Source organism: Cupressus sempervirens, chromosome 10, assembly GCF_028749045.1.
Source record: "Cupressus sempervirens isolate cs-2001-9-10 chromosome 10, ASM2874904v1, whole genome shotgun sequence".
In the NCBI taxonomy this organism is placed as follows: domain Eukaryota; kingdom Viridiplantae; phylum Streptophyta; class Pinopsida; order Cupressales; family Cupressaceae; genus Cupressus; species Cupressus sempervirens.
Window position 1 is genome coordinate 172,157,914 of NC_143127.1, and position 8,180 is coordinate 172,166,093.

Consider the following 8,180-nt stretch of genomic DNA (forward strand, 5'->3'; position numbering starts at 1 on the left):
GTTACCCAGTGTATGCCGAGTGTTCCTTCATGTGCCGAGTTACTCAGTGCATGCCGAGTGTTTTTTCATGTGCCAAGTTACCCAGTGTATGCCGAGTGTCAGTATTTAGACGTGATTTTGTTAGCCGACTTGCGAGATTTATTTCATTCGCGACATTTATGTTAAGATCTTTTCTTGGGATGAGTCCACACCATTGTTGGGTCGACCTTCCTCTTATGTAATGTTCTAGAATGTTCCATAAGCCATTTTGGCAAGTATAAATAGAGAGTTTAGGCTTAGAGTTAAGTAAGTTTTTGAAGAGAAGAAGAAGTTTCAGAGAAGTTTTGGAGAAGCTTTTGGGAAGAAGATGAGAGAGCAGAATTGAAAGTGCGAATTTGCAGTTGGATCTTTGAATGTGAATGTATTCCTTACAGCTGGGCATGTAAGAAGATATCTTGATGAATCAATAAAAGTAATTCACTCTTCTTCCTTCTTTGGTTGTTGTTCTTTGTGTCTGTTTCCATTGTGTTAACTCTTGCAAGGTGGTTTGGATAGCTGGGTGAGCCTTTGGGCCTTAGTAATTCTTACCTTGCCTGCGTCAAATTGGCTAATTTATTGAAAGTTAATTTAATAATTACAGAGAAATGACTCAATTAAACATCAGTAGATTTCAACTTGTATATTATTTTTAAATTTTTATGTATGTTTCAATGTGTATTTGCCAACAAAGTTGCAAATCAAAAATTAAAATTTTAGGTATAATTATAAGTATACAAAGTAATAAATAGTATAATTGTTTATAGTTATTAAAATTTATTATCATTCTATTTTTTAAATTATTACTAATAATAATATTTAAAAAATCACCAAGATGTATGGATCTATAGCTGGATATTATGGGTTTTCTTAGCTGATTATCAGCATTATGCACTGTATAATCTTGCTATTATTTGGTAACCCATTGTATGCTATAGGGGTTTGCCATTTTCATTTATTCTTTGGGCAACTACGGATCTTTCAGCCATTTCAAACCTACATGCTCTGCTAATATTTTTAGTTTCTTATTATTATGAGTATGATGTACAAACTCTTTTATATTATAATAAATGTATATAGGCCATGTGGCCTTTTCTTTAAAAAATAAAATTATAAATATATATAATAAATATTAAATTAAAAAACAACTACTTTAATAATATGAATTAAAGATCATATTAATCCATTTTCTTTTATAATATTTATAACTTATTAAATTTGATTTTACTCTTCTTTTTTTCATAAAAGAAAATTAAGATTTAAAATTTATCAATTTTCATATATTTTATTTTAATTTCAAATCTTAATTTAAATTCTTATATTAATTTCTCAAATTAATTTACTAAAAAATTCAACTATATTTTTATTTAACTTTATAACTAAAAACTATTTATTTAATATTGAATTTTTTTTTTTTAATTACATAAATTCATATTTTCTTTTACAACCTTTTTTTAACTTTTTAATTTTTTATTTAAGTCAAATTATTGAACAATATTAAAAATAACTTTTATAATTTAATAAATATATAATTTTTCTGCAATATTAAAATATATCTAAATTTTCTAATAAACCCAGTGTAAAGTGCTCATTAAAATCCCACTTATAGAAGTCAAATATATAAGAAGAAACACAAATATTTGGACAACTCAAAATATTAATCGCATAAAACTATTAGTGTCTAAGTACGCCCACATTCTTATATAGGCATCTGGTACTATTCTTCAAGTCTTTTTTTTTTTAATGTCAACTCAACTAGCTTTCACCATTGATAACACCTCATTTTTCTTCGATATTATTGCTTACAATTGTTCAGGGACTCAAGCTCCCAGAGCTTTTGTTTTATTGTGGAACGTGAGCAAGCTGTTCTCGAGGGTTTGATTTATATTTCACCCAGATCGTGTAACATTGACTGTCTGTTATCATGTCCGCTTCAAGTGAAAATGCTTTTAAAGATGTAGCCTTAATATGACATTAATATGACATTGCCCTTACTACATTTTAAGATGCAGATTTAATATCACTGCACATTTTCCATGCTATAATTGCAATTGTAAAATGTCATCGCCATCCGCTGCGTATCTCAATCTCACGGCATTATGCTGGAGAAAGCGCTGCACATTCTGCTTACAACCCACAATCCCCCTGAAGACTACTCTACATATCTTCAACTATTGCAAACCTGTATTCTCAACAACGCGCTTTCTCGAGGGAAAAAACTACACTCTTTCATCTCTCAGAGACAATTTGCCTTTGCTACATATACAGCTTTTCACAATAAGCTTATTCACATGTATGTCAAGTGCGGAAGTTTGGTTTATGCTCGCAAAGTGTTTGACCGAATGAACCAACGAGACGACGTCTCATGGAATACAATTATTGCAGCGTACAGAAAACATGGGTGCCCTCAAGCGGCAGTCACTTTGTTTTACCATATGCAACAAACAGGTCTCCAACCCGATCAGTTCACATTTGCCAGCGTACTCCCAGCCTGTGCCAAACTCGGAGCTTTGAAACAGGGTATGGGTATCCATCAAAATATAATGGAAGGGGGATTTTTGTCAAATAATATAGTTGGAAATGCTCTCATAGATATGTATGCAAAATGTGGGAACACAGACAAGGCGCGTGATCTGTTTGACAGAATGTCTCAGAGGGATGTCATTTCGTGGACTGCAATGGTTGCAGGCTATGCGCAGAATGGATTTGGGGAAAAGGCTCTAGAAACTTTCAATCAAATGCTATTGGCAGGTGTACAGCCTAATTCCACAACCTTTGCAAGCGTCCTCCCTGCCTGTGGCAAAATGGGAGCCTTAGAACAGGGTATGGACATCCATCAAAGCATAATGGAAAGGGGACTTTCGTCAGATATCAATGTTGGAAATGCTCTTGTTGACATGTATGCGAAATGTGGAATTATAAATAAGGCTCGTGAACTGTTTGACAGAATGCCTCAAAGAGACGTCATCTCATGGAATGCAATGATTGCAGGATATGTACAAAACGGATTTGTTGAGAAAGCTTTGGAAACTTTCAACCAAATGCAATCCGCAGGTGTACAGCCTGACTGCATAACCTTTGCGAGCATCCTCCCTGCCTGTGCTAAAATTGGAGCTTTGGAACAGGGCATGGACATCCATCAAACTGTAATGCTAGGGGGACATTTTTCAGATATTGTAGTTGGAAACGCTCTTGTAGACATGTATGCAAAATGTGGAATGATGGATAAGGCACGTGAACTGTTTGACAGAATGCCTCAAAGAGATGCCATCTCATGGACTGCAATAATTGCAGGATATACACAAAATGGATGCCTTGAAAAGGCTTTAAAAACTTTCCAGCAAATGCAGTTGGCAGGTGTAAAGGCAAATTCTGCAACCTTTGCCTGCGTTCTCCCTGTCTGTGCCAAAATGGGATCTTTAAAAGAGGGTATGGACATCCATCAAAGCGTAATGGAAGGGGAGTTTTTGTCAGATATTAAAGTTGGAAATGCTCTGGTAGACATGTATGCAAAGTGTGGAATCATAGAAAAAGCGTGTGAACTGTTCGATAACATGCCTCAAAGAGATGTTATTTCATGGTCTGCAATGATTGCAGGATTTGTACAAAATGGATTTGTTGAAAAAGCTTTACATACTTTCAAGGAAATGAAATTAGCAGGCATAAAGCCAGACTCCACAACCTTTGTCAGTATCCTCCCTGCCTTTTCCAAAATGGGAGCTTTGGAACAGGGTATGGACATCCATCGAAGCATAATTGTCGAGGGGTTTTTGTCAGATATTATAGTTGGAAATGCACTGGTTGACATGTATGCAAAATGTGGAAGCATAGACAAGGCACACACTCTGTTTGAGAGAATGCCTCAAAGAGATGTCATCTCATGGAATGCAATGATTGCAGGATATGCACAAAATGGATTTTGCAAAGATGCTTTCAAAATATTTGAATTAATGCAGCACTCAGGAACATATCCTGATATTGTTAGCTTTGCTTGTGTTTTATATGCATGTGGCCATGCAGGTTTGGTAGATGAGGGCTGTACATACTACAGCCACATGAGCAACTGTTATTGCATTACACCTACAGTTGATCATTACATGTGCATAGTTGACCTACTTGCTCGTGCTGGCTATCTCGAGAACACGCTGAACTTTATAATTAAGATGCCAATTAAACCTATGGCGGTTGTGTGGATGTGTTTTCTTGGTGCCTGTAGATCACATATGAATATAGGTTTAGGAGTATTTACAGCAACACGACTTTTTGATTTGGATCCTAAAAATGCTGCTACTTATGTTATTCTTTCAAACATCTATGCAGAAGTGGGCAGGTGGGGTGAGGCTCAAATGGTAAGGAGATTGATGAAAGATAGAGGAATTAAAAAGATCCCTGGGTGTAGTTGGATTGAAATTCGTAAAATGGTACATGCATTTTGTATGGGAGATAGATCACATCCGCAAACAAAGGAGATTTATGCGAAGTTGGAGCAATTGGCTTGGGAGATGAAGGCAATAGGGTATTTTCCAGATTCAAGACATTTACTTAATGCTGTGGAAGAGGAGGAAAAACAAATATTTCTGTGTCACCATAGTGAAAAATTGGCAATTGCATTTGGTTTGTTAAATACACCATTTGGAACAACTATTAGAGTGGTTAAAAACCTTCGCGTGTGTGTCGATTGTCACACTGCAACAAAATTCATCTCCAAGATTGTTGAAAGAGAAATTGTTGTGAGGGATGCCAACCGTTTTCATCATTTTAAACAGGGACAATGTTCTTGTGGAAATTACTGGTGATGCTAAATAAAGAAGTCCTAAAAATAGGTGAAAGTTTTCTGATTTGCATTCAAAAATTGCTGTGACTTATGTTGTTCTGCTACCAAATATCATTGCAGAAGTGGGTGGGTGGGATGAGGTTCAAATGATAAGAAGAGTGATGAAAGAGAAACTGAAAAGATCTCTGGATCTAATTGGATTGAAGGCCATGTGGTACATGTTTTATTGTAGGAGATGGATCACATCCACAGACACAAGAGATCCATGGAAAGCTGGAGAATTTGGCTTTTGAGATGGAGGCAGCAGGGTATTTTTCAGATTTGACACATTTACTTAATGCTGTGGAAGAGGAGGAAAAGTAATTATTTCCCTAGTACTATAGTGAAAAGTTGATAACTGCATTTGGGTTTTTATAATTAGCTGATTGCCACACTGCTATTAAATTTACCTCCAAGGTGTCCAGAAATGTGAACCATTTCCATCATTTAAAACCTTAAATAATGATGAAGGGAAAAAAGTTATTGTCAGATTCCAGAATTTGTACAATGCAGATCACCCTTAAATGCAGTTCTCACTTATATAGAGTGCTGGGGTAACATGTCAAAGATTTATTTTAAAATGGACGTGGCTATCCTTCCTGTAAAATGCACCTTCGACCAAAAATCAGAAAATTGAGAACACAATGGATTTTTCTGAAATTTTCAACATTTGTTCTTCATGATCTGCATGTTTTGTAATTGAAAAACAGCAAAACTGGCAATCTGAAAAAAAAAGGTTTGACTTTTGATGTGTTTTGTAGGGAGGATAGCCGGCGCCTTTAAGATTAACATTGGTATTTCATTGAAGGAGGAGACCGGAAAAAATGACGCAGAACACTCGAGTAAATGGAAAGATGTTTGCCTAGTAGGAAATGGGAGAAAGGGATCATAATTATCTTCATCATTTGGTACAGTTCTTTTGTTTGGATTAACTGTATGTAGTTTAATGTGAGTGTATATAGATTTTCTCTCATTTATGATTAGACATTTTTAGATTGTTCTACATCTTTTTTTTAGGCAATAGATTTATAAATTTATATTTAATTTTTAATTTAATTCATGTTTTTAATTTTTTAATTATTAAGTAAATTTTTAAGGGTCTAAACAGTCTTACAATAACAAAGTTATAAATATAGTAATAATTTTTTTAAAAAGAGAACTACCTAGAATCTAGATAGGCAAAGATTTGAATGAAAAATACAACAATACTAGCAACAAACTTCAAACCAATAACTTAATCAGAGATTAACTATTATAATTTAGATATGAAAAAGTAAAAAATATTAAATTTTTATTTACGTTATATATAGAGAAAATGTTAGTGAAAGTTGAATTCACATGTCATATATAATGTTTATTTATAATATTTAATCATAACATTCATAATCTTGAAAATTTCTATTTGTTTAATCGTAATTTCTATTTTATTTTATATTTAAGTATAGGAGATCTAATTAATATTATCCCCTTCAACTTTTTTGTTTATTCTAAGTCTAAAAGTTGGAAAATTATCATAAACATATATGTTTGTATTCAGCAAACGTAGAAGAATAGTTTTTGGAGAGATTCTTGAATGATGAACTGAACTTTCTTGCAATGCAAATGCATTTGACATATTTTGAGTCAAGAAGTTTTTATATTTTAGCCTAATACACCAAGTTGTTAATGAGTCAATACACTAACATACAATATGAATAAGATAACCACAGATCTCTAGTGTTGTCGGTCACTTGTTGAGTAATTGTGATATGATTCCATGCCTGTATATGTAATAATGTGATTCCACACGCAAAGCTAGATCCATTTTTATAGAGCTTTTGGTGCATATTGCGATAGAAATATGCAAACACACATGATCACAAATAGGTAAACATGCCTTAACACAAACGAGAGAAGCAATGAAAGGCTATTTCGCTAGAGCAAATAACTATGTTGAGATACAAACAATTACATATAAAACCTTTCATAGAAAGACAAGGAGAAAGATGCTAAACATAATTGATGACCAACTATCAAAACTGTATAAAATTAAATGCAATAATTAACTAATAATTAGATGCCTAAGTAAACTTAATGGCCACGTTGTGAGGTTTTCACACCATTGCTCCATTGAAAATGGGGACCCCTTCTTCCATTTTCTTCTTAGATTGTTGTAGTAGTTCGATTATAGAGATTTTGCATTGAGCTTAAGTGTGAAGGGATGGGTTTGTGTTTAACATTGTAGTGGGGATTTCGCTAAGTTTGAGATGGAACAAAATTGGGAGTGATGCTAAAAGAACAAAATTCAGCTAAGTATAAAAGGCAATTTGGGCTGAGACATATTTCACTACTCATGTACATGTTGCCCCATCTTGAGTTGAGACATTTCATTACCCATGTAAACGTTGCTCCATCTTTAGCCAAGATATATCTCGTTACCCATGTGAAGGTTGCTTCATCTTGAGTTGAGACTTGATTTTCTACCTATGTTAATTTTATCTCATCTTAGAGCCAAGCCTTTTTCCTTGCCTCTAATTTTGTGTCTCATCTTGAGTTGAGCATCCTTTTGCTACCTATTAAATTTGTGTCTCATCCCAACGCATGTATAGGAAGCATTATCCTATCTCAAGCCTTGGAGTTGCAACCCAATCTTATAGAAATGATCTTTGAACCTTGAATTGGGAGGTTGAGCCTACAAGTTTGTTGCAAATTTGTGTGGCATTTTTTTAGAATAATAGTGGGCCCAAAATTCAAGTCATAACAACCTTGGAAAATAATGTATGAGCATGGGGGATTAAAATTCAAATTTAAGATTAAATATTTATAATGGCATTAATCAAGATATAAATTAATTCCAAATTGAGGTAAGACCCATTTTGTAAAATTATAACAAATCATAAACTAAAAAAAAATTGAGGAGAGAGAAAATTACCGAAGTTAAAAAAAGGGGTTTTAAATTGAAATGAGATTTAAATTTACCTCAATTTTGCAAAATATAGATTGATTTTTAAAATGAATAAGTTAATTCACCCATTTTTGCATTGAAATTATCCAAATGACATCGATTTTAACAAATGAGAAATACATCATAAATGGTAATGAATTAAATATTTTCCAATCAAATTTGCATTATCTCATTAAATTATTTTTTTATTAAAACTTAAAATGGAAAGTTTGCAATGATTTCCTAAATTCTATTGCAATAATAATTTTAAATTTTATAATTATTTGCAAGTAATTGTTTACCTTGGAGGATAAGGAGCACAATTTCCAAAGTGATCAGTGGTGTTGTCTACAATGGGCTCTCTTCTCATTGGTCCATGTGCCATTCATCCTTAGTCAGTTGTTATGGATTTGAATTTTTTCATTGGCA

General features: G+C 33.5%; 1 pseudogene across 1 annotated transcript; it reads left to right on the forward strand.

Annotated features, from left to right (window-relative positions):
- The first annotated feature begins 1,768 nt into the window (after nt 1–1,768).
- On the forward strand, nt 1,769–5,831 carry LOC149533175 (pentatricopeptide repeat-containing protein At2g03880, mitochondrial pseudogene; annotated as a pseudogene). The gene has a single exon (XR_016357233.1). The product of XR_016357233.1 is annotated as a pentatricopeptide repeat-containing protein At2g03880, mitochondrial pseudogene (transcript).
- Nucleotides 5,832–8,180: the final 2,349 nt, after the last annotated feature.